This window comes from Camellia sinensis, chromosome 10 (assembly GCF_055761805.1).
Source record: "Camellia sinensis isolate YWXY chromosome 10, ASM5576180v1, whole genome shotgun sequence".
Classification (NCBI taxonomy): Eukaryota; Viridiplantae; Streptophyta; class Magnoliopsida; order Ericales; family Theaceae; genus Camellia; species Camellia sinensis.
In genome coordinates, this window is record NC_138970.1 from 3,852,860 (window position 1) to 3,880,446 (window position 27,587).

The 27,587-nt window shown below is 33.5% G+C and overlaps 1 long non-coding RNA gene across 5 annotated transcripts; it reads right to left on the minus strand.

Annotated features, from left to right (window-relative positions):
* Positions 1–4,288: 4,288 nt before the first annotated feature.
* LOC145800941 (uncharacterized) lies at positions 4,289–16,923 on the minus strand. Of its 5 annotated transcripts, XR_014341548.1 has the most exons (9): positions 16,718–16,923; positions 14,738–14,790; positions 10,640–10,818; positions 10,241–10,340; positions 9,988–10,128; positions 9,809–9,892; positions 7,791–7,939; positions 5,611–5,649; positions 4,289–4,791 (listed from the first exon to the last, which is right to left on the minus strand). It is a non-coding gene; the product is annotated as an uncharacterized LOC145800941 (long non-coding RNA). The 5 variants fall into 5 exon arrangements; XR_014341545.1 differs by lacking the exon at positions 4,289–4,791 and having other exon boundaries at positions 5,416–5,649; XR_014341546.1 differs by lacking the exons at positions 4,289–4,791; positions 14,738–14,790 and having other exon boundaries at positions 5,416–5,649.
* Positions 16,924–27,587: the final 10,664 nt, after the last annotated feature.

Below are 27,587 nucleotides of genomic sequence, written 5' to 3' on the forward strand. Positions count from 1 at the left end.
CAAACAGGTCCCATTTTCTCTACAAATGGTATTTTTTTGCACGACCCCTTGGAATAGTTAGATATAAGAGTTATCGTTCATTTGTCACCGATTTCACAAAAAATGGATAAGTCTCAAAGGAGAAATTGTAGTTTTACTAAAATGTGACAGAATCTGTCCAGTTTTCATTATTTGACCATCTTCCGTTGATTTTCAGTCCGCCCTTGCTCGCTCAAGCAAAGAAGTCCTCGCTCGAGCGAATGATTGCGTCTATACAGAAACCTGAAAGAGCTCATTGTTCGCTCGAGCGAAGGGTTAATGGCTCGAGCAAAGGCACTAGTGGAAATCACGCGAGTTAAGGTTCTCGCTCAAGCGAGAGAAGCTTCGCTCGAGCGAGTTTCAAAATCCGGATTTCTATAAGGAATTGGTTTTCTTCCAAAACTAGGATTACTTTGGATTTCTATAAGTAGTTGGTTTTTTCCCAAAACTTTATTTACTTCTCCAGATCTTCTTTTTGGGTTCTAAGGTTTATATCTAGGGATATTTTGCTAGTTTTCTTTGATGTTTTGATTGAGTATTCAACTCATGGTTTAAAGAGTATATATCAAAGGATTATTTGTTTGTTCTACACAAAAGAGAGAGTTGTTCTTCGGTGGATTCTGAAGAATTCGAGCCTGAAGCTTTGGTGGATTCCGGAGTGGCTCATCGTCAAGACAATTCCGAGGTGAAGACGGGGTTGGAAGAGGCACATACGGGTTGGTTCAATTCGGGCATGGATTCGCTAGGTAATTGAGAGTATACCTGTGTAATTCCTTTATATCTTTTTAGTGGATTCTTTTGTGGCTGTTGCCCGTGATTTTTTTATCACAATTAGAGGTGTCCAATTGTGGTTTTTCCACGTAAAATTGTTGTGTCAATTTGTCGTGATTGTTTGATTGGGATTGTTATATACTATTTAAAATTGATACATAATCACAAATCAACATCTAGGGGATTTCTAGATTTTTCACTGACGTTTTCATGGCCTAAATATATTTTTACTTCATTGCTTTTTGGAGGTAGCAGCAATGCTGACTTTACCAAGTCACCGTTTATTTCTCAGAATAAATTTTCAAGTGATTCAAATCGAAAAAGATAGATTTTTAAGTTACCTTTCAAACGCCACTGGTTTCATAAATTTTTATTAAGTATTGAGAGAGAAACACCAATTTTTCCAAAATGTGACTGAATCTGTCTAGTTTTCTTATAAAAATTATTTGACCATCTTCGACTGGTTTTCAGTCTTCACACTCTACTGGAAATATGTTCTAAACTCAAAAATTTAACAAACTGTTTGGACCATGCCTCTTTTCGACACCGTTTAAGGACCCTTTTTATTTTTCAAACACAGAACACATGTGCTGGAGGTTAAAGTAACTCACTGTCCAGAAAACCAGTTTTCTTCCAAAAATTATTGCTTCATTTTAAAACCGTTTTTAGCCCTGGTATTCTTCTCGAAATATTTTCCTAAATTGATGAACTAGCACCAGTTAAAATATTATAATGGTTGAACTTCATTTGGTATGGGTTTCATATTTTTTTGTTTGAACATACAGTGCTGAAAGAAGAAGTGTGTGAATTCTTAGGAAATCTTGTGATGATTCCGAAGATATTCTATCACATTTATTTTGGTTACCATATATGATTGTGTTGTGCTATATAAACCTTATGTCACTGTTGTTCTCAAACTAAAACTCACACATGTATAAAAATGTGAATTCAACGAAGTAAAGAAACACGAAATTGAACCGATGATACATATAAAATTTAAAAATGATAGGGTGAGCCCAGTTTAGAATCTTGCGCAAGTGAGTTGCGAACCCTAACATGGCACGGGAAGGTATTTCGGCTCTTATTGGTCTAGGCGATATAAGGTTGGTGGTACGGGTGTCATAACATAGACCGTTCCCTTGGGGCAAACCGTGACGTCACGACTCGGGTACGTAACCTTGGTGCATGGGCATCATTGGTAGTTATAGCAAGTAACATTTGAATATTTGACCAAGGGAAAGTCAGAATTGCCCGTGGCCATTGCTTAGCGGGTGAGTGGAAATAGTGCTCTGCGGAGAGTTATTTAAACTTACCTGTTAAACTAAATCTATGTGACTTTAAAAAGAAAAGTGTGCATTTTCCTTATGATAAATCATTATTTCCGTTTGCCATTTTATTTATTTATTTATTTTTTTTTTTTTATTATTTTAACTTTTGGCATTTCTGCTATGCTTATTATTCTGTTACTATGCAATATTTATTATTTGTGAGTATTATTATCGGGGTGGGTATTTTCAAATTGTAGTATCTTATTGAGCTTGTCGCTCATTGGCATCCCCATTGTCCTGGCGTTTCATGCCAGGTACCGAAGAAACCGAAGGAAACACCGAGGTGTTGGAAGGCAACATTCAACCCTGGTTAGCTTGAAGCGTGCCAAGATTCCATGAACCATTTTTTTTAGTTTTCTAGTTTTTCTCCGGTTCTTTTTATATGTGTACTAAAACAAAGTTTAAGTTTGATTGGAGTTGTAATTTAAGAACTTTTAGTTTTCGCGTAGTTAATTAATGGATAATGGTAAATTTGGTGACAACATTGATGAGGATTCTCAATTAAGAAAATTGATTTTAAGTTTTTAACCTTATTATGATGTCCTCAAATTTTGGGACGTCACAGGATACTTGCCGTCGCTAAAAGATATAAGTGAGCATGCAAGGCTAAGAATCCAATCACATAACCCACAAAATAAAATACTCAAATTAAATCCTTAATTGTCATAATGCCAAAATCCATAAAAATAAATCATTCTCATATGAAAATGTCCACAAAGTCTACTAATTTAATTCACTAACAAAACAATAATCCAAGTACTTAAATCATGGTTCTACTCTCAGCACTCCCACATGTAAAACAAAGATCCCGCGCAGCTCTACTTTTCAGAATCTGAAAAAAAATAAGGGTAAGCTAGATAGCCCAGTAAATAACCAACCATCACTGCTAGCTGGATCAAGTATACAAAAATAAATAAATAAATCGATAACCAATAAATATAATTTTTTCTACAGTTCAACAAATGAACAATTATTTGTAAGGTGGTTTCATAGTTAAAAATAAACAATGTACAATACATTTTAAATGAAAAGCCAACAAGATAATTCAAAGTAATTTGTTGTTCAAATCGATGATTCGATATTCAGATGGTTCAATGATTTGATTCACAAAACCCAAGTCTTATTGACTACGGTCACATAGCCCGTGACAAGGCCCAGAACCACACATAGGCCGGTGGTAAAGCCCCAAAAGAAACTAGTTTCTGTGCCAATAAATAACCCCCATTGGCTAGGGTCCAAATCATAGTCAGACTAGAGTGATGTTCAAAATTCAAACAATACACAACTTTTAAATAAAATATTCGATGTTTTCGGAATAAACATTTGGTACAATTTTCAGAATAGTTTCACAAAATATTCAAATAACTTTCATAATAATATTCGATATTGTTTTATACTTGACCCATATTTTATTTTAAGAGAACATGAAAGCTATAAATAAATATTTATAATTTTAAACGATTCAGTAGGAATAAAAATGAACCAACAGTGATAGAGGGTTACTTACCTCAAACAGCTAAAATAATATTTCCCAAGCTAATCTCAAATTACCAAGATCCACCTCAATCTCACAAACCTAATAAAATATTACACCGCATAAACAATTATTATGTGCACCCATCCATCTCTTCTTGTAACAACAATAGAATAAATTAACCCAATAGTCTATTAGGAACTCCCACGATTTAGCATCAAAACAAAGCCATCACGGCTTCAGAAATTCTCAACCCATATTATTCTCTTGTTTATATATATATATGTAAAAAAATTGTAATTGCTCGTAGTCAATCGTGTATCCCACAAATACACCACCATTAAACTTAACCCATCACATATCAATCTCAAAATATGAACCACCCAAATGGGATGCCAAATACACTCTAAAATTGAGCAAAATTGAGACCCCCAACATAGACTACATCAATATATCTATTTAATCATATATGCCCATAAAATCATCTATTGATATATTAACACTAAAATCATAGATAGGAATACAATAAAATAAATCTTACCTAAGTGATGAATAAAGCAAAACCACCACTATTATGAATCCTCCCTCTTTCTTGGTTTGGGTTTCTTTTCTTTAATTTTTAACTTTTCCAAACCCTTGTTGCTGCCTTCACCTTTAACTCTTCCAAACCCTTTCTGCAGTACAAGCCTCTCTTCTCTTTTTTTCTTTTCTTTTTTCTTTTACCTTCTCAAACCCTAGCCGCCTATGGAGCAATTCATAGCCTCTGTTTTGTTTGTTTTCCAAGACTTAAAGCCACAATAGGTGGGCTTATTAACCTAATTTCTCAAAGTTACAAAATTACCCATCTAAGTAATAGGAAATATAATGCCATCTCATAACTAATTCTTTGATATTAATAAATGACCCATATAAATTAATTTAATTACTAATCTATCCAATAAAATAATCCTACACACAACTTGGGTTTTACATTCTTCCCCTCTTAAAAGAAATTTCGTCCTCGAAATTTGACATACCTGTAGTCTCAAAAAGTTGTGGATACTTTTGTCTCATTTCATCCTCAAGTTCCCAAGTAGCTTCTCTCTCCGAGTGATTGCTCCATTGAACCTTATCGTAGTGGATGACTCGACGCCTCAAAACCTACTCCTTCTTATCAACAATTCTTACAGGGTGTTCTTCATAGGTCAAATCCTCCTTAAACTGCAACGGTGCATAATCAATCACATGATTGGGATTCGGTATATACTTCCTCAACATCAAAACATAGAAGACATTATGAACTCCAACTAGTGAAAGTGGTAGGTCAAGTCTGTAAGCTACCTCTCCAATTCGATCTAAAACCTCAAATGGTCCAATAAATCTAGGACTCAATTTACCACGAACACCAAACCTCATTACTTGGTGACAACATTGATGAGGATTCTCAATTAAGAAAATTGATTTTAAGTTTTTAACCTCATTATGATGTCCTCAAATTTTGGGACGTCACAGGATACTTGCCGTCGCTAAAAGATTATTTAAGACAGCACAACATGCCGTCGCTAAAAGGTTATTTGTGACGACAAAAAATACCGTCGCGAAAGGTTTTTGTTTCAACTTTGTCAATATCTTTTGCGACAGCAATGCCTACGTCGCAAAAAAAAAATTGGTTCTAATGTTTTTTGAGACGGTGTAGTGCCATCTCAAAAAAAAAAAAAAAAAAAAACTATAATAAAATTATTAAAAATATGAAAATTACCTGTATTAAATGAAAAATAACTGAAAAAGAAACCAATAATTACATAATAATATAAAAATTCCAGTATAAAAATAACAATTCATCCATAATAAAAATATTCTTGCATTCATAACAACATATCAGCAAAATTATCCCACTACATAATATTGCATAATACATATACAATGTTTAAATATATAATGTTGTTCACAATTCAAAATAACATAAATCAAAAACAAAAGTTTCCCTCATGATTCTTTCGTGGGTAGCAAAAATAAAAGTTAGTCGCAATCTTCACACACCTGCATTCCACAAGAAGCAAACTGCTACTCGGGAAATATCTGAAAATAAAAAATAAAAATAATTAATGACAATATAATTATGTGTTAATATTTTAATTACAAAAAAATATAAAAAAAAAATTAACTACTATATAATTACAAAGATAATTAAGTAAATAATTTTGGCTAGACAAAAATCCGGCTCTAACTCCCAAACCGGGAACCCGATTCGAGTCCCGTCTTCTCCCACAAGTCTCTCGTGCCTAGGCGGTCGTGTGTGCCAAGTTTCGTGCTAAACCGACGCCATTTGGTGATTTTGGGGCGTCAACACCTCGAATTCAAATTTCTTAAGGAATTAGTTTGCCTAGACCGAAATCTGGCTCTAACTCCCAAACCGGGAACCCGATTCGAGCCTCGTCTTCTCCCACAAGTCTCTCGTGCCTAGGCGGTCCGGTATGCCAAGTTTCATGCTAATCTAACCTCGTTTGGTGATTTTGGGGCGTCAACATCTCGAATTCAAGTTTCTTAAGGAACTAATTTGCCTAGAGTGAAATCCGATTCTAACTCCTAAACTGGGAACCCAATTCGAGTCTCATCTTCTCCCACAAGTCTCTGATGCCTAGGCAGTCGTGTGTGCCAAGTTTCGTGCTAAACCGGCGCCATTTGGTATTTTGGGACATCAACATCTCGAATTCAAATTTCTTAAAGAACTAGTTTGCCTAGACCAAAATCCAGTTCTAACTCCCAAACCGAGAACCCAATTTGAGTCCCATCTTCTCCAAATCTCTCATGCCTAGGCGGTCATGTGTGTCAAGTTTTGTGCTGATCCGACACCATTTGGAGATTTTGAGGCGTCAACAACTGGAATTTAAATTTCTTAATGAACTAGTTTGCCTAGACTAAAATCCGACTCTAACTCCCAAACTAAGAACCCGATTGGAGTCTCGTCTTCTCCCACAAGTCTCTCGTGCCTAGGCAGTCGTGTGTAATAAGTTTCGTGCTAAATCAATGTCGTTTGGTGATTTTGGGGCGTCAATACCTTGAATTTAAGTTTCTTAAGAAACTAGTTTGCCTAGAGTGAAATCCGACTCTAACTCCCAAACCGGGAACCCGATTTGAGCCCCGTCTTCTCCTACAAGTCTCTCGTGCCTAGGCGGTCGTGTGTGCCAAGTTTCGTGCTAATCCGACCCCGTTTGGTGATTTTGGGGCGTCAACACATCGAATTCAAGTTTTTTAATGAACTAGTTTACCTAGAGTGAAATCCGGCTCTAACTCCCAAACCGAAAACCCGATTGGAGTCCCGTCTTCCTGCACAAGTCTCTTGTGCCTAGGCGATTGTGTGTGCCAAGTTTCATGCTAAACCGACGCCGTTTGGTGATTTTGAGGCGTCAACACCTTGAATTCAAGTTTCTTAAGGAACTATTTTGCCTAGAGTGAAATCCGGTTCTAACTCCCAAACCGGGAACCCGATTCGAGTCATGTCTTCTCCCATAAGTCTCTCGTGCCTAGGCGGTCCTGTGTGCGAAGTTTCGTGCTAATCCGATGTCGTTTGAAGATTTTGGGGCGTCAACACCTCGAATTCAAATTCCTTAATGAACTAATTTGCCTAGACCAAAATCCGGTTCTAATTCCCAAACCGGAAACCCGATTGGAGTCCCGTCTTCTCCCACAAGTCTCTCGTGCCTAAGCAGTCGTGTGTGCCAAGTTTCGTGCTAATCCGACCCCGTTTGGTGATTTTGAGGCGTCAATGCCTCGAATTCAAGTTTCTTAAGGAACTAGTTTGCCTAAAGTGAAATCCGGCTCTAACTCCCAAACCGAGAACCCGATTCGAGTCCCTTCTTCTCCCACAAGTCTCTCGTGCCTAGGCGGTCGTGTGTGCCAAGTTTCGTGCTAATCCGACACCGTTTGGAGATTTTGGAACGTCAACACCTCGAATTCAAATTTCTTAATGAACTAGTTTGCCTAGACCGAAATCCGGCCCTAACTCCCAAATCAGGAACCCGATTAGAGTCCCGTCTTCTCCCACAAGTCTCTCGTGTATGTGTGTCAATTTTCATGCTAATCTGACCTCATTTGGTGATTTTAGGGTGTCAACATCTCGAATTCAAGTTTCTTAAAGAACTAATTTGCCTAAGGTGAAATCCGGCTCTAATTCAAGTTTACAGCAACTTTACAGTAGAAAATAGGATTATGAAAAGTACCTTTTACTGTGGCACGCTTATTGGAGCAAACACACTGAGCATCTTCCAAAGTATTTGTTAGTATATCCAAAAAGTATTCTTTAGGGACCCCTCCATAGCTAAGAAGTGCAATCAAGTTCCTTGATAGATAATTTTTCTTAGGTTTATTGCTGGAAGATGAAAAATGAAACTTAGGAGCGTCAATTTTAACAATAGAATTCAAACCTAAGATAATTCACTTGGATGTCGTGTCTCTATCATGATAAATTATTGTCATCCTAAAGTATTATTACGATACCAATTATGGAATTTAGAACCCCAATCCTAAAGTAAAAATTAGATAGATTTCCTGGTCTAACTCAAGTACAATAACAATTTGAAGCTATAGATCATTTATCAATGTAAGATAAGGAAAGACAACTAATTATATCAAGTGCCACTAGTACATAAAATAGTGATTGTATATGACCACAGTACAAAGTCAATTTTCAAAAAAAATACATACCTAATTCCAACTATGGAGGGGTCAATTTTCAAAAAATACATACCTATTTATCAATGTAAAAAATACATACAAAGTCAATTTGTCAGGAATTATAAAAAGATGATTTGGATTCAAAATAAAATAAAATATGTGGAACCAAAGTGGGGGGGGGGGGGGGGGGGTGTGAAAGTGAGGAAAAAAGACAAAACCAACAATTGAGAAATAAGAAAATGTTGGATAAGCTGGTTTTGTCATATGGATGGAATATAAATGATATGCTCAAAATATATGAGCACTCAATTATGAAAAGAAAAAAAAAATTAAGGCAAAAAGGTGAAAAAATTGAACAATCCAAATCTGGGAGAAAAATAATAAAAAAGTATATGAAATATGATAAGTGGAATATACAACCTAATGTAAATGATCAAACAAGAAGAATTTGCATAGTCAACCTAAAACTAGTAAATAAAACACTAAAGTGGACTGCACGGTCAACCTAAAATTATTTACTTGATGATTTTGGCTTAGACACACATATATTTGATGAGCTGAAATGATTTTGGCTTACACACACATGTATTTGATAAGCTGAAATATTGGTTCTTCTCTACTTTTTTCAATTTATAGCTCTGCACTAGCTTAGTTATCTTTGTGCCTTCATATTGCATGATTGCGGAGTATGCTTCCCTATTTAGGTCACTTATCATTTTTTCCATTGGAAGAAAGGAACTCCATTTGCTGATGACCAGGGTATCTATAATTCGCTGACTTGGTAGGAGCAGATTGACAATGGAAAGCAGGTCACCCGTAACAGAAAGTTCCTAACTGTTGTACCTGTTGTGTTGTAAGTTCAATTTTATTGTATCAGCCTATTAGTTTGGATATGTAGATTTTGCATAATCTTATTGGAATCTATCTTCTGTATTATGCATCAACTTGCTTCAAATTTATTTAGCGATGAACAACAGCAGGTTTCTTAGCTTGTGTATGTTTGTAAATGCAGAGTAATATTTGTAATACAGTATTGGATCAGGATTGTCTGCAGTCCACTTTAGTGGATCAGACCGTACAGTCCTGAGAAGAACAATTTTGAATAAAATTTTATTAAAAACAAACTCCAAAAACTAACCTAAAAATATTGTTCACAATATAAATAGCTAAAAAAATCTTCTTGATAGGCTCCATTACCAGCCAGATTTCCTAAACAATGAAGTGAGAACCTAGTCTAGAGTCTCAATTAGTAATTACATATTTGAAATGGTGCATGCATATCTGCTGAACATGATAAACAGACAATGAAGTTCAAAGAAGAAATTAGACAGGTTTGCACAGTAACTGTGAGGCCCAACCAGACATTTAATTAGTAGATGTGCAATCAGCAATCCTACCATAACGTGCTATGAACTTTGGTGAAGTATCAGAAAAAATTTGCTAATAAAGAAAAACATAAAGGCAGATATGCTCAATCTAATTGCATCAACTAAGTTCTTCTGTCTCTTGTTTTCCAATTAAATTTGAAGAAAATGTGACTGCAAACATCAGGATAGAGCCAAACCTGCAAACTGACTAGATCTTTTTGAAAATTGACAAGTTTTGAATGAACTGTTGGCTGAGTTCCAGACAGTAAGCTATCATAATCCTGCAGACAAAAACAAGAAGCAATTTGGCATGCCTGCAAAGCAAAAAAAAAAAAAAAATGCCAAAAAGGATTCAAAATAAATGAGAGATCATTACAGCTAACCAATCAAGAAGCCGTTCAGGCATCCAAGCTTGAGAATACTTGTCTGCATAAAATATTTCCAGCAACTCCCATGCAGATTTCAAGCAGGTTGGCTCCTCAACTTTCTATATAAAATTTGTGTATAGATACAATAACTGGCATTAAATTGGAACCGGTTAAGGAAGCTTTTACATATGGAGACACTGATTAATCCAAGGCCAACAGATTAAACAAACATCCAAAAAGGCACATAGGAAACACGCTTACCTATAAAACTGTCTTTGGGTCTTCAATCACTAAACTAGGCGGCAACTTTTGACCACCAAGAAGAAAATTTATGTCACTGCTATACTCCACAACATATTCCCTAATTATGTCAGAAAGTGTGATTGTCATGTTCCAAATAACGACTAGAAGACATGATAGAGAGTTTTAGTAAAGCATGAAGACATGATAGAGAGTTTTAGATCTAAAAATTGATACATTTCCATTCGTTTCTTAGGTTCTCCAAGCAATCCTATAGTAAAAACAAACACCTATATTGCATAGCATAGTGCAATTATCAAAACCCACAATCTTACAACAACTCTGATATAAAAACTGTAAATCCATATAATATATAGCTAACATAATCCATATTAAACCAAATTAGCTCCAAAAATTTACCTCGAAGTCGTTCCGTTGTGCTCCGGAGACCTCAAGTGCTTTGACATCGAAGGAATCGATCCGAGGGCCTGCCGAATGAGTCTTTACTCAAAATTATCATCGTCATCCGAATCCATGCCTATTCGAGGTGTCAAATCTTCATCATCCTCCTCGTCCTCGATCTCTGACTTGTCCTCGTCCTGAAATACCGATCGAGATTCAATTGAATCCATTGTCGATAGCCTCCCGTTCTCTCTATCCGATCCATCCTCCACCATACTTTCTCTCTTTAGATTCCAAGCCGAGGCTGAGATCGATTAAAGGCCGTGTCTAATCTGTGAAAACTGATGCTCCATTTGTGTGTGTGCAAGTATGAGTGTGGAGATTGGAACCCTAGAAACTGGTGCAAAGATTGGCGATTGAGAGAGAGAGACGGTTTTCCTTTTCTAACATTTTAACTTCTTTAGGTGTTGAAAATTTCTTATGTTATTATTTGGTGCTTATCAATTTTCATTTTGGCCTTGGTTTTTCTGGTCACAAATAAAAATTTAAGGTAGCTTTCGATAATGTTTACTTTTTTTTAGTTTATGTTTATAAAATTTTTATAAATTAATTTTTATTTATTTTAAAAAAAATATAAATTATACATGCGTTTGCTTTTAATAAAATATTTTTAAAAATTTAAAAATATAAAATAAAAAATATGTTTGTCTAGGCCTAAAATATTCATATTTATTTTTTTATTATTCATGGCAATGGAATTATACACATTATAATTGAAAAAAAAAATTGATTAGAAAAAAATTAATTGAAAAAAAAATAATTGGAAAAAAAATTATTTGAAAAAAAATTAATTAAAAAATATATATTTGAAAAATAAATTACTTGAAAAAAAAATTAATTAAAAAAATTTTATTAGTCAAATTTTTAAATTTCTGTTTAAAAACTAACGTAAACTCATTTTTTGAGTATACGATTTTTTCTCAAATTTATAAACTGAGACGACCATTTATAAACCAAAAAAATTATCAAACAAGTTTTTATGATAGTTTTGTAAATTTTTGTAAATATAAACTAAAAACTAAATACGAAATGATTACCAAACAGACCCTAAACAATGAATTCATGGCTTATTTAGTAATTTTTTTTATTTGTGGCAAGGTTATTGCCCTCGCCAATAACCTATATTTGCGCCAGGGGAAGGTTGTTGTAACACAAAAAAAAAAAAAAAAAAAAAAAAAAAAAATCATGTTTTTGCCAAAAACCTCTGTGTCCATTTTGCTGCGCAATGAAAGCTAGGAAGAGAGAGAAATAGAAAATTAGAGAGAAACAAAATATGATTAGCGAGAGAGAGAGAAGAAAAAAAAAAGAGATGGACGAGAGATATATAGAGAAAGACATAAATAAATAAAAGAGAGATGATCAAGAGAGACAGAGAGAGATAGAGAAAAGAGATAAGCGAGAGACACAGAAAGAAAGAGACAGAGAGAGACCCATTTCATTTTTTGACTTTTTCCTCTTTCAACAATAATGGGCTCAAAGAAAGAGATGAGTGTGATTGAGAGAAATAAACGATTGAGAGAGAAGAGAAATGAGTGAGAGAGAGACACAGAGAGAGAAACAAGATGAGCGAGAGATGGACAAAGAGAAAGAGAGAAAGACAGCAAAAAGAGATGAAAAAGAGATATATAGAGAGATAGAGAGAGAAGAAAGATGAACAAGAGAGATAGAGAGCGAAGAGAGATGAGAAAGCCAGAGAGAAAAGCGATGAGTGAGTAAGAGAGACACAAAGAGAGAGAGAGAGAAGAAAAAAAGAAACAAGATAAGCGAGAGATAGAGAGAGAGAGAGAGAGTAAAAAGAGATAAACAAGAGATATATAGAGAGATAAAGAGAGAAGAAAGATGAGTAAGAGAGATAGAGAGCGAAGAGAGACGAGAGAGCCAGAGAGAAGAGTGATGAGTGAAAAAGAGAAAGAAGAGAGATGAGCGAGAAAGAGAGGTCCATTTCATTTTTTGACTTTTTTCTCTTTCGACAAATGATTAAGAGAAATGAGAGATGAGCGATTGAAAAGAGAGAGAGAGAGAAAGAGAGAGAGAGGGAAAAAAAAGAGATCGATAAATTGAGAGGGAGATCGATAAATTGAGAAGAGGGGAAGGAGGGAGTGAGCAACACGAGAACAGTGTGTGTGTGAGAAAGAGAGAGAGAGAGAGAGTGAGAGAGAGAGAGAGAAAGACACAGACAGACAGAGAAATAGTGATGAGTGAGAGAAAGAAAGAAAAAGAAAAGAGAGATGAGCGAAAGATAGAGAGAGACAGTGAGACAGGAAGATAAAAAAATGAGTATGGACAAAAATAAGCAAGGACATAATTCTCATTTTATGAAGTTGATTTTGGACATGGCACTCCTGTCATTGCCATGAACACTAGATTAAAGTGTTTAATGTTTGGGACCCAAAATGACGCCCCAATTTAAATGGTCAGTTTCCTTTTAGGTGGCTTCAAACAAAGAGAGGTGACATTCCATTTTCACTGGGGAGATCCAAGTCTCATGTAATTCAATCTCTACCAAAGAAATAATTTTAACAAAAATACTTAACAAGTTATTATCTCAATTATTATATTTAAATCATGGATTAAAGTAGGAGTTTGGAATGAAAAAAGAAAAGGCAAAGAAAATTGAGCAAAAATTTTGCTTAAACGAAAAAAACTTTAGTTTTTTACAATGGCAAAATGCTATCGCTAATACTTCTAATGCCATCTCATCAAAATCGTTTTTTTTTTTTTTTTTTTTTTTTTGCGACGATACCTATTACTGTCGCAAAAACTCTCTTATTTGCGACTGCAGTTCATGCCGCCGCAAATGACAGCTTTATTTGTGACAACATAGGTTACCGTCACAAAAAATGCGCATTATTTGCGACAACAGTTGTTACCGTCTCAAAAAGTCATTTTTTTGTGACAGGAAGGACTGCCGTCGCTAAAAACCCATTTATTGGCAATGGCAAGTGGTGCCGTCTCAAAAAATCACTTTTTGAGATGGTAAGTGATGCCATCGCAAATGCTTCCGTCTTGTAAAACCTCTTTTCTTGTATTGTACGCACATAACAATTCCATACACAGTCACACATGTTTATGTAATGCCCTAATTTCTTTTCTAGGACATTCTATAGTTCATTTGGACGCGTGTGTACAGTATAACTCGTGATCTAATATCACTTTGTCATGACCCAAACCTGCCCCTATGGATTTAACATCGTAACTGGCCAATAATCCGTGATTACCGAAGGCTTACTTATCAATAATGACAATAATACAATAAAAATGGGCTGGCGGAAGACAATCAATAATAAAATATATCGTCCACTGAGCTATGAGGACTTAAATGAACAAAACAAACTTTTATATACTTGTATATAAAAAATCACGTAAGTCCAAAACACACTTATATACAAGATAAAACACAAGTTAGGAAATTAAATCTCATTGTCAAAACAGTAGTAATGAAAGTCATAAAACAATCTTGACACTTGACCAGTTTCAAAAGGGTGAATCTAAATCACCTAATAAGCCTTGGCACGTGTTGGTTTAGAATCTCACAGTGAGGCACAATAGTTGGCTTAACAAAAAAATAGGGTTCAGGTCGATGCCGCTAACTCTGATCTAGTGATCGATCACCAACATATATATAATAAACAAAGAGCTAAGGCCTAGTGAATAAGAACTGTATAAAGGGGTTATGAGCGATGTCCTTACAATAATTGAAACAGTCAATTCATCAATAGATCAATTTCTCAATCAATGTTTCATATCATATCAAGCATTTTGATTCGTAATAGTTATACGTTGTACATCCAATAGCAGAACAATCGATAGGTCTTAAAGACTGAACAATTATTTGATGGCCATCAATGCAATAACAATAGTTCCAAGATTTGGAACTGACAGAGATCTTTGTAACAATAACAATAGCAATAACAATATGCTATGGATGCCACGAGTACAATTCAGAAAATAAGACAATCATTTATCAGTAAACATTATCATTTCAGTAAAATAATATATTTTCATTAATCACAAAATAATTCTAACGGAACATAGCTTTACAATAGTGTTACTCACAATGGGCTCCTTGAAACACGTGTTAATAATGCATTAAAGATGCAACGTCCGACCTAAACAAACAAATTCAAGCACAATTCAATACACAGTTCAATCATTCGATCGATTGTTTACTTATTCGGTTTCTATTCGTTGCTCACTCGTTCAGTTCGGACTTTTTGTTCTCTAATTCATTCGTGTTCATGAGATGCAAATGCACATGAAAAACACTTTAAAACCATGCAAACAAAGGCCCAGAAAGTAGAAAAGTTGAGCAAAAACAAAATCGGGGCTGCCCTTAAAACCGCACGTGCATTTATTTCAGAATGCACACTCAAGCTGCCCTGTTTTCCGCATGTGTAGGACCCCAAGCTGCACGTACGGTGCTGCTTCAAAAACAATCTGAAAATCTACTCTTGTTTTGAACCTCCTTTTCTTCAAAATCTAATTTCATTTTCATGCAATTCAACTCAAAATCCATGAAAATAACCTTGACTAAGAAATTCTAACATCAAACACAAGTCATGGTTTTGAATCAATTTAATTGTTCTATGCAAAACATATTAAATCTTTCAAATGAAATGTGTATACATAAACATACAAACTTGAGTTTTAAATCTTCAATTCCCATGAAATTTCCTTTCAATTTTGGACAGTCATGTAAGAAAACAAATGTATGATCATGGATTTCATGAAATTTATGCCATGCAAGGATCAAACCTTTGGGTTTGAAGTAGAAAATTATGAAATCATCCATATATGAGTTCTAAGTCCAACACTTTGAAGAATTCTTATAAAACCATGCAAGAAATGATGTTCTTCAATCTCATAGCTCAAGAAATCTTTTTGAAACCTTTAGAATCCATGAAGTTTATGCAAGAAATTACATGATATAACAAGAATGTCATGAGTTCATGCCATGCATGTAGGTATTCAACTATGTCTTGACTTTCTATGACAAAATATATGCAAGAGACCAAATTCCTTTCATGAAGTCAACACTAGAACACATTATTTTCAAGAATTGAGAGTCAAAAGCTTCCCTAGAGTCTTGAATTACTCTTGTTCTAGCTTCTTCTTGATGAACTCAAGCAAAACCTTGAAAGTCTCCTTCAATCTCTACACTTTCTCTCTCTAACATGAAGTCTCTCTCTCTTTAAAATGAAGTATGCAGATTTTCTTTCTAAATGATGAAGTTGAGCTCAAAAGATGAGCTTAAAGCTCATATATATATATATATATATATATTCCCAAGCTTATCACAATAATGAGAGCCAAACACAACTTAACGAATCAGACGAAATCAATTTTTAATTAAACTTCCCAAATGGCTCTAAAAATTCTCATTAGCATATTCATGTACCCAATTTCGGTTTCTAAACCCATTAAGGCTGTCAATTTCAGTTTCAAAGCTGAGCTCACAACAGATAGTTTCTCAATTGAGACATATATGAACCAATTAAGTCAAATGGCACATATCTTGGTTAGAATTTAACACATAATTAATTAATTAAATTCACGATTAGCAAGTCTGGGTCGTCACACACAAACACACACAGAGACCAAAAAAAGAAGCAGCATGTTCTTTTCCTTCAACAAATTCAAACACAACATTAAGAAAATTCTTAACACTCGTGTTGTTAAATGGTGGATCCATATGCACCCATTTTTCTCACTCTGACTACAACGAAAATGAAGTGCGGATTTAATATTCTCCAATTGAAAATACCTAAACCATATGCTAGAATAAAGCTAATAGCTTCCTGCTATTGCTTCTTAATATATTATTATTACGAATCAGAGTTCAATAACAGAAACTCCTAAACTTCCACCTATATATACAGTTTGAAATGTCAGTTTTTTTTCTTTTGAATTTGCATTTGGCTGACAACTTGTGTTTTTACAAACATTACACCGATAAATAAGCATTTTTGAAGAATAAATAAGAACAACAGATCAAAAACCAAATCTATGAAACTAAAATCGATTAATCGATCGAACCTGGATGCTAAAATCACAGTGGAGAGAGATGCTATGAGACTCCTCGGGGCTGAAATTGTAGCCAAGATCAGAAGCTATCAACGAGATTCGTAGAGAAGAACCATTGCATTTGCGAGAGAAAAAGAAATTAGGGATTTGAGAGACAGAGAGAGAGTGAGTGATGAAATAGAACCTAGATGCTTTTTTTTTTTTTTTTAGATAGTCCCGACTATTGAGTTCAAAAATCAATATATAAAATAAAATAATGTATGATTTGGGTTTATTAGAGACCAATTAAAATTGTAAGTAAAAATGACTAATCCTTTTACAACCAAATAAGCTTGTCTAAAAAATATAATAACATGATTAAATATATATATATATATATTAAAATTTCTTTATTTTGTCCTTAAAAGTATAATTTTTGCAAATAAATTATTTTTATTTCTAAAAATTTATCTCTAAAAGCTTAATTTCTTGTAGTGTGATTACTACAACTTAACTCTAGTTTTCAATTTAGCACTACATTTTATAAAAAAATTCTATTTATATCTTCCCATTTAAAAAGTGCTTAATTGACTTAACTATTTGCACTACATTATATTGAACAGTCTAGATAGTTGGAGTCACACCCGTGATAGTGAATCTTACAGACCCTAACAGCACTTTGGCCCTGTTTGATTGGGGAATATAAAGATTGAGATTGGATATTATATCTGGTGGGCTCTATATATCCCATGTTTGCAATTTTTTTTGAAGGGGATATAATATTCGGTGGGATTGTATATCCCCCAAAAGTGGAGGATATACAATACCATACCCCCCATTATATCATATCCCCTTGGTAGGGATATGATGTAAAAAGTCTAATTTACCCTTTTTTCTATCTAACATAATATAATTTAATATATTTTTTTGAATTTAATATAATATAATTATTGAATTTAATTTAATATTATTGAATTTAATATAATATAAATATTATTGAATTTAATATAATATAATATTATATTATTTAATTTAATATAATATAATTTAATACAAATTTTGAATTTAATATAATATAATATTATTGAATTAGTTTTTTATTTCCAAGTAGAAATATTTTTCCCGACCTAGCCCAAAAATACATACCTAATGAGATAGCAAATACGTCTTTAGAAAATTTAGATACAGAAAATTATGATTTAGAAGAATTTGATTTTGAAACTAAGGAAGATTATTGGAACCTAGAAGATTTTAAACAATCAGCTAATTTAGAATTAATTTTTGCAAAAATAGGAAAAATAAAGAAAAAACCAATATACAGGAGAACAGAAAATGATTTAGATGAGATAATAAGATTAGCTGAAACAACAGAAATTTTAGGAGAACAGCCCATGAAATATTGGGAAAGAAATAAAATTTTAGCTAGTTTAGATATAAAAAACAAAGATTATAGGATTACTTCAGCACAAATAGATCATACACCAACAGACATAGAAGAATTTAGAACACAGATTAAAGAATTACTAGACCTAGGAGTAATTAGACCCAGCAATAGCCCGCACAGGAGTGCAGCATTTATGGTTAGAAATCATGCAGAAATAAAAAGAGGAAAAGCTAGAATGGTGATAAATTATAAAAGATTAAATGATAATACAGAAGATGATAAATATAATATACCAGATAAAGACCAACTCATAAATAGAATACAGACAGCAAAAATATTTAGCAAATTTGATTGTAAGTCAGATTTTGGCAGATTAAAATGGAAAAGGAAAGCATACCATGGACAGCCTTCTGTTGCCCTCAAGGACATTATGAGTGGCTAGTTATGCCCTTTGGATTAAAAAATGCACCTTCCATATTTCAGCGCAAAATGGATAGTATATTTAATAAATATAGTTTTATACTGGTATATATAGATGACATATTAGTGTTCAGTCCAGATAAAAGTAGTCACATAGATCATTTGTATATAACATTAGAAGAATTCATAAATAATGGAATAATAATCAGTAAGAAAAATATGGTATTAAATAAACCCTACATAGAATTCTTAGGAATGGAGCTAGGAGATGGAAAAATTAGGTTACAACCTCATATAGTCAAGAAAATTTTAGACTATCCAGATAAATTAGAAGATACAAAGCAACTGCAATCCTTTTTAGGAATTTTAAATTATGCACGAATGTATATTCCTAACCTCAGTAAAATAATAGGACCCCTTTATAGTAAAACCACACCCACTGGACAAAAATACTTCAATCAGCAAGATATAGCTCTAGTTAGAAAAATAAAAGACATTTGTAAAAACCTACCAGACCTACAACTTCCCTTAGAATCTGAATACATAGTTGTAGAAACAGACGCAAGTCAATTAGGATGGGGAACAATATTATTAGCTAAACCCAGTAAATATGACAGTAAAAATAAAGAACGCATTTGTAGATACAGTTCTGGAAAATTTAAAGAAAAAGATACAACTATGACCAGCCTAGATTTTGAAATACTAGGAGTAGTATACGCAATAAATAAATTTAGATTATGTTTGCACAAACCTTTTACAATAAGGACAGATTGTGAAGCCATAGTTAGATTTCATAACAAACTAAACGAGCGTAAATTAAGTACTAGAAGATGGGCAAAATTTTTAGATTGTATAGTAGGACAGGGATATAAAGTAGAATTTGAGCATATTAAAGGAAGCGATAATAAATTAACGAACTGGTTAAGTAGAAAAATTTATTTAGAAAAAGAAGATAACCAGTTTAATTTTTGTGCAGATAATGGAGAACAGCAAGACCATGAACTTTGGAGGATTTTCTCTTCCCATTCATGAAGGCAGAACCAAGTTCAGACCCTTAACAGGGATTGAGCTAGACCCAGTTCAACAGTGTCTTTTAGATAACCTTTGGACCAGCCAAAACCACCCAGCTAAGCGCCTTTCAGCCCTAAACTCTCTCAGCATATATTTTTCAAAAATTCAAAACAAGCCCCTGTCTAAAAGTTTTTCTTTCTATGTAGTAGCTAAAGGAACCAAGCCTGGTATTTACCATGATTGGATAGAAGTAGAACCTTTAGTCAAAAATTTTCCCACACCTCAGTTTAAAGGATTTTATGATTTTGAGTCAGCCAGTACCTATGCCCGAAGACAAATAGGAACCAGTTACTTTATTAGCCAGATAGCTAAAGATTACCTGGACACATTGAGCAAGATGAGATCTACCATCTTTGCTACCAGTGGCGTTCCAGTTAGCCAGACAAGTGGAAGCAGTAGTACAAGCAGCAGTAGTTCTAATCCTCAGATAGATTCCCAGAATCCGCTCCAAATGTGCAGACATTGTGAAGGTCTTTCCAGAAATTTCAAGAAAATTATGGATAAAGGCAAGAAGGTCAGTGAAGAGCTAGACCAGCTCCGAGACGAAGAAAAACAATTGAGAGCAACCATTAGAACCTTAACCAACCAGCTTAAAAAATTAGCTCCAGAAAGAACACCTACCTCCTTACCTAGCCCAGAAATCAAACAACTCACCAGTGAGGAATTTGACCAATTGAGTGCTAGAATGTATTTCTTCAGGCATTCTATCATTCGATCCCTTTGTGAGAAAAGCCAAGTAATGGAAGACCTAAAACCCTATATTTATACCTTAGCTGGAGATAGCAGAAATGACGAATTAGTCATTATTCAGCAGTTTCTTCAAGATCTCTCCATAGCAAGAGTTGACTGCCCCGGCCTAGCTTACCAATGGACCTATACTTATGAAGATGAAGAGCAACCCTGCTTAGATGAAGAAAGATGCAATAAGAGGTCAGAACTTTTTGGTAGATGTCAGTGTAACCTTGACTTCAGCATTTGCCTTTGCCAGATAAATTTAGCTACATTCGAGCCGCTGGAGATAGAAATTAGGGGCGAAACTCGTTATCTAACAGCTCCAAAATTGTTAGATTACAGCTTTGTCTCTAGACTAATTTTCACAGATCCAGATCAGACAGATAACTTCGGACACAAGCTTGCTCATGCAGTACTGTGCGTAATGGAAGAACATCATCCGTATGTGGAAGCTTTAATAGATAGCAAACTACCAGAGTGGAAGGAAATATGGTGCAATCCAGCTAAACACAAAATGTACCTCAGAGGAACTTCCACATTTCCGGGGTACCCAGGACTTCTCAATAGGAGACCCTGGCCATGCAGAAGATTTTCACTCAAAGACCAGCTCAATAAATGGAGAAAATTTGCTAAAAACTCTCTCCTAGCCTATAATGGAAATTATGGACATCTAGTCTGTGAAGATAGACATCAGAAGATACATTGTAATTTAGCCATCCCAGGATATCCATTCAGCAAAGAGACATTTATCGATGAAAGTCAGTACCCAAACTACCAACATTGCGTCTCTCATGAATCACCAGTGATGGGAGAAAATGATCAAGAATGGGACGATGAACCACCCATGGGAGATGGAGATGATTTTTACGACCAACTTTCAGCTGCAGATCTTGACGACCTAGCAGATAGAATGTATGGATAAAAAATAAAAAAATAAAAAAAAAAGGGTCCCACTACAAGACTCATAATATATTTTAAACATGTTTCTCGACTCTTTACATTTTGAAGATTTCCCACGAAGACCCAATCTTGAAAAAATCACTCCAAGGGTCGACATCAATAATTGACGCTCCAGCAAAAGAAGACGAAGTCCATAGAAGATAAGGATTCTCCTCAGATATCAGAAAAATTCACGCCAAAGAAAAAACAAAAAAGATTTTGCAGAGATTTTGTGTCTGTAATTATTTGAGTCTGTCAGTGATAAGGATTTTCCTTCACTCACTAATTTAATAAAGTAGATATTTCTTATCCTGCTTTATTAAAGAAAAGCTGTGAAAATCCTTATACGTGTCCTGTAATAACTTATAGTGTCAGAATTTTGTCAAAAAAGAAGGATTGAATGATATGCGATGGGGCCCAAAGCAGTACCCGATATCATTATCCTAATCTTTTATTGATAAAATTTTTACCTATGCATTTATGGCATAGATATTATTAGTCTAGAGTCAAGATTAGAGTAGAGTTAATAGCCTTAGCCTTTTAGACTTTTTGTTTCTAGCCTTTAAGGCTTTTGTTTTTTAGCCAAGACATTTGACGTATGGTTTTGGATTGTATATATCAACTTTGTGTATAAATTGGCTTGCATGCCAACGGATGAAGCAGAACGAAAACGAAAAAAAAAAAAAAAAAAAAAAAAACACCACTTCACTCTGCGTTGTAAATTTTCCAACCCCTCTCAAAAAACCTCTAAGTGTATTAAGTTTTTCAGAGTTTCAGAGTCTGTAATATAATCTCTGTAAGTATATTTCTTATTAATATGAAGTGTGAGTAGTTTCTCTTTTTCCTTAAATATTTCGAAAGGGTAACTCTTCTATTCTAAAAATTTATTTTCTTTTTGGAAAAACTAAGTTTATGAAATGCTTGTTTGCTCATTAATATTACATGCTTTAAACCTTCGTAGTATTTTTAATTTTCTATTTTATTACTGAGTGACCTTAGCTGAAGAGCCCGTGAGAGCCGTGGTTAGGCATTGGAGGGCGAATTGTAGGCAGAAAGGGAAAAGTAAAAAATGGAAAATAAAAATATACTATGTTGAACGAGGCTTAGTCTCAAGGTGGGAGTACATGTAATGAAAACAAACATTTCTTAAAAATAGTTTTTACCATAGAAAAGAATTTTAGAATAAAAGGAGTACAACCCGAGTAGAAATATTAAGGAAATATTGTCCATATAAGAATCTCAAAAAACCAAAAAGTTGTATGCCCTTAAGACGTAGACTTTAGAAATTAAATTTCAAAAAATAGTTTCTTTTATCATTAGCATCTGGTAGATCCCTAGAAAATTACAGTTTAAAAAATTTCTCAAATAAATAGACAGCTAACTGAAAAACAAGAAACCTTAAAAATAGCCATACAACAGCTTGAAGATCTAGTAGCATAGCATAACTGTAGAATTAGTTAGATAATTCTCAGCCCAATTTCAAAATAGTGGTAAACCACTAACTCAACCCCACACACCCCAAAAAATTTGGTATCAGAGCAGTGTTCGGTTTTAGGACAGTTTAAATTAGTTTATACATTTTGCTTATGGTAATAGAGTAGTTTTTATTTTTGGAGATTTTAGTTATAAATTTCATATTATAGTAGCTTGTAATAATTTTATAGTAGGTATTAATTTTGTATATGAAAAAAGTAGAGTATCTAGATTTAGAACTCAGCTGCCATAACCGTCGCTTTAGCATAAATAAAAATAATTTCCGTTGTAATTTTGAAGAAACTTTTACACATCAGCTTCATAGTGAACATAATCCTCAGCTAAATAGCATCATAGATTATCAGATTAATTTTGCAGAAAATATTAAAAGGGACATAGATAAAATTAGTAATCTTTTTATTTCATCCATAGATCATCTCCGTAATAATCGTAGTATAATTAAAGATCAAGATAAAAAATTAGATTATATCCAAGATCAGTGTAGTTCTATCCTACAAAAAAGAATAGATTTAAATTTAGAAAAATTTCCCACTAAGCTAGAAATAGAAACATTAATTTCAGCTACAAATCAAATAGCTAAACAAATAGAACAAATTAATCAAATTCAAGATAATTTAAAACAAAAATTAGAAATTTTAGAACAACTTGTAAGGTCTTAGTTTATGAGTAGTGATAAGAAAGCTAATAGAGATTACCAGACTATTTTAAAACAAGCAGAAGATTTTCATAATAACCCAAAAGGAATCAGTAGCTATCAGGGTGTAAGTCAATCAGATAAAATAACAGTAAGACAAAATAATATAGAAATTTTATTTTTAATAAGGTTGTGTGAAAAATTTGAATACTTATCAGAACAACTACATAGTTTAGAAAATCGTCTAGCGTCTTTAGAAAAAATAGTTCAGAAAGAAAAAGGAATAGAAGGACAATCCAACAAACCTCAATCTCAAGTAAACGAAGAAGAAATAGCTAGATATTTTGAAAAACTTAAATTACCTAGAAAACCAGTGTGTAGAATTTACAGAAAATAAAAATGTTTAAACAGCTAATAAAAGGAAGTAGTAGTAAAAAGCGTAATGAAGACGAAGATGTTAAAGTAGAAGAATTTATAGATGTAGAACAGCAGATAGAAAAATTTTAAAAAGAAAAGTTAGAATTAATTCCAGCTAAATATGTGTATAAGCTAGGTAAGATTCATAAAAAACAATATTTATTTAAACACTATGGTGAACGAATGATTAGCGTAACTCAATAAGATGAGAAAATAGAGCTAAATTTAATAGAAAGAGAAAGCTATAAATATGCAGTAAATGAACATCTTAAAATGACTCATTTAGGATTAGTAGTGGTAGGAGTTAAGGCTTTAACCAGAGAAAATTTAGGAACTAAAGTATTTATATACCTCTATGATGATAGGTTTAATGATGTCGGACAGAGTATTTTAGGAAGTTATGAACTAGACATGAATTCAAAAGGAGGAATAGTATATTTTACACCAGACTTTTTATTACCAACCTCAACCTTTCATAAAAAGATAAAAATAGGAATAAAGAGTAGAGGATATAAAATGAAAAAGGGAGAAAAGAATTTATTAGTATGCACAGGATTTTTAGGTTTAGCAGTCTCAGAAAGCAATACTCACTATAGACTTACTAATGATCAGATAGTTAAATTATTAGGCGCAAAAGGAATAAAAGCATTGCCAGCTAAAAAATTTAATTCTGAAGATAATGCAGCACTAGATTGGAAACTAGGAGATTTTCTAGGACAAAAGAGATTAGCCCCTCAAGATAATTTATTATATCAAACAGCAGATGGAAATTATGCAGTAAGATTTACTCAGTATACCTATGTAGCACCAGAAAAATCTGAGGATGATGAATTTAGTAGTATAGATAGGGAAGAAAATCAAGATAATCGTAGTGAAATAAATCAGCTTTACGTAATGACAGAAGAAAAAACTATATCACAAAATAAGATATATAATATTGATGAGATAGATTTAGAAAAATTTACCCTAGAAGACATGAATAAAATATTAGATGCCAGATATTATGAATACTTAGCCAGAGGAGATACCCATGAAGAAGCAGTGTCATTTTTGGATCAGGAATTTCATACGGAATATGTAGATGATATCATAGAAGATAATATACATCCCAGCAAAATTTTTAGAATACCAGAACAACCTAACCACCTAGAAGAAACTTTTTATATGACTACAGAAAGCTCAGGAACCAATAATCCACAACCAACTGTAGAAGATCCAATAGAACCAATGCAGTATGCAGTAGGAGGAAGAAGACCATTAGCTAGTTCAGGACGTAGTCAAGCAGACCCAGATAAAAGCTATAGATTTCATGGAAAACGTAGACAACCAGATAGGAGTATAGAATTACAGCCAGTGCATAATCAAGGAACCCTTTTAGATTTAGCTAGATTCGACCCTCAGATATGGCAGGAAGTAATAGAGAGATGGGAAAAAGATGCAGTAAAAGCATGGATGACTAGTCCCTATGAATCAACAGATATGTGGGAATACATGGAGACACTTTTAGGAGATTCAGCTTATAATATTTATTTAACCTTTAAGGGGAAATACGAAGAAACAATTAAACAGCTCAAAGAATTAGGAAATAACCCGTGGAATTTTACAAATTTTATTAAAGAAATACTTATAGGGTATGATCCTTCTAGAGGAAATGACTTCGCTCAAAGCATAGCATTAACCGAGTTAGATCAAATGACATTAGGAAGTTGGAAATATATTGTACCTTTTAGTAGAGAATATTTAGCCATAGCAGCAAGAACTGGAAAAAGTTTTGATGAAGAAATAGGAAATAAATATTTTAGAAAATTACCAGGAGAATTAGGAAGAGAGATAGAAAACAAATGGTCAGTTTATTATGCAAGTTTACCAGCAAGAATAGCTACTGGAGAATTAAGAATAAGAGGAACTTTAGGAATAGGACCTAGAATAATTTTTACATTTTATAAGCTCAAAGAAAAATGTATAGAAGTTAAAATACAGAAAGACTTGAAAAAACAAAGTTACGGCTTTTGTAGCAGTGTAATATATACTCCTCAGCAATATGAAGATGAACATAATAGGAAAAAATACAAAAGATATGGAAAATATAAAAAGGAAAAATATTGGAAGAAAAATTATAGAAAACCATGGAGAAAACAAAAATTCATTAGAAAAAGTAGAACTTTTAATAGGACAAATTATAAGAAATTACCTAGAGAAGAAAAAGATAGAAGAAAACAAAGATATGTTAGAAAACCCAACAGTAAAAAATGCAATTGTTTTATATGTGGAGAACCCAATCATTTTGCAAAAAACTGCCCAAAAAGACAAAGACCAAATACTAATAAACAGATAGAAAGGCTACATATTATAGAAAACTTAGAAAAAGATATAGTTAGCATAACTAGTGATGATTCAGAAATATATAGTATAGTCAGCGATTATGAATATCAAATAGAAGCCATAAGTTCAGATAGTGATTCAGAAAGTGATACTAATATAGATAATCTTTTAGGACAACTCAACCAAGAAATAGGACTAACACCTTCCCAAGAAACTTTCTTTATGATGGAGTGTAATCCAGATACTGAATGTCAGCATAACTTTCAAATAGGATTAGGATTTGATACCACTAGATGCAGCTATTGTAATTGGTTTCCAGCCAAAGATAAACGAGCTCAATGTTTATTATGCAGCATAACTTATTGTGTAGTCTGTCTAGAAAAATTAAATATGACACATGAGATAGCCTTAAGAAATACTAAGGAAGATTATAGTCTAGAAAGCAGAGAATTGCATTTAAACATTAAAGAATTAGAACTACAGGTAAGAGAACTTAAGATACAAATACACGAGATAGAAACCAAGACTAGCTTTGACATAGAATGTTTAGAATTAGAAAATAGACATCTTAAACAGCAGCTAGAACAATTTCATAATAAGTACCCTTTAAAAGATAAACTGATTGAAGAACATATGAATTCATTAGAATTAGTCAACCTAGTTGATTCTCAACCCTTTAGTCAATACTCTAAAGCCCAACCAGATACTACATCTTTATCATTTAATTATCTAGTTATACCTAAACCAAATCTAGTCGAGATCTCTTGTGTAATCAAGTTTGCAGAAAAAACCCTTAGTATAGATGCCATGATAGATACAGGAGCTAGTAAATCATATATTGAACAACAAGTAGTTCCCCCAGGATGGAGCACGACTTTAACAACCCCAGCTTTAGTTAGTATAGCAGACGGCACTAAACAGATATACACACATTGCATCAATGGAGCACAAATTAGTTTTCATCATCTAGGTTCTCAAGATCAGCATGTAGAGTGGTTCCCTTTACCTCAGGTTTGGATTGGAAATACCCGACAAAATCATCCTTTCATCCTAGGACTTAATTTCATCCTCAGCTTACAAGGTGGCATGTTACTCAGCCAAAACAACATTAGTTTCTTCAAGCGAACTATCCATACACCAACAGCTTATGCCCTTAGCACCATCGCCCATTCATCAGAGTTGCGTGCGAAGCGTGGTGGTACCATGGGAGTAGATTCAGTTCCAACTAGTTTTTTATTTCCAAGTAGAAATATTTTTCCCGACCTAGCCCAAAAATACATACCTAATGAGATAGCAAATACGTCTTTAGAAAATTTAGATACAGAAAATTATGATTTAGAAGAATTTGATTTTGAAACTAAGGAAGATTATTGGAACCTAGAAGATTTTAAACAATCCGCTAATTTAGAATTAATTTTTGCAAAAATAGGAAAAATAAAGAAAAAACCAATATACAGGAGAACAGAAAATGATTTAGATGAGATAATAAG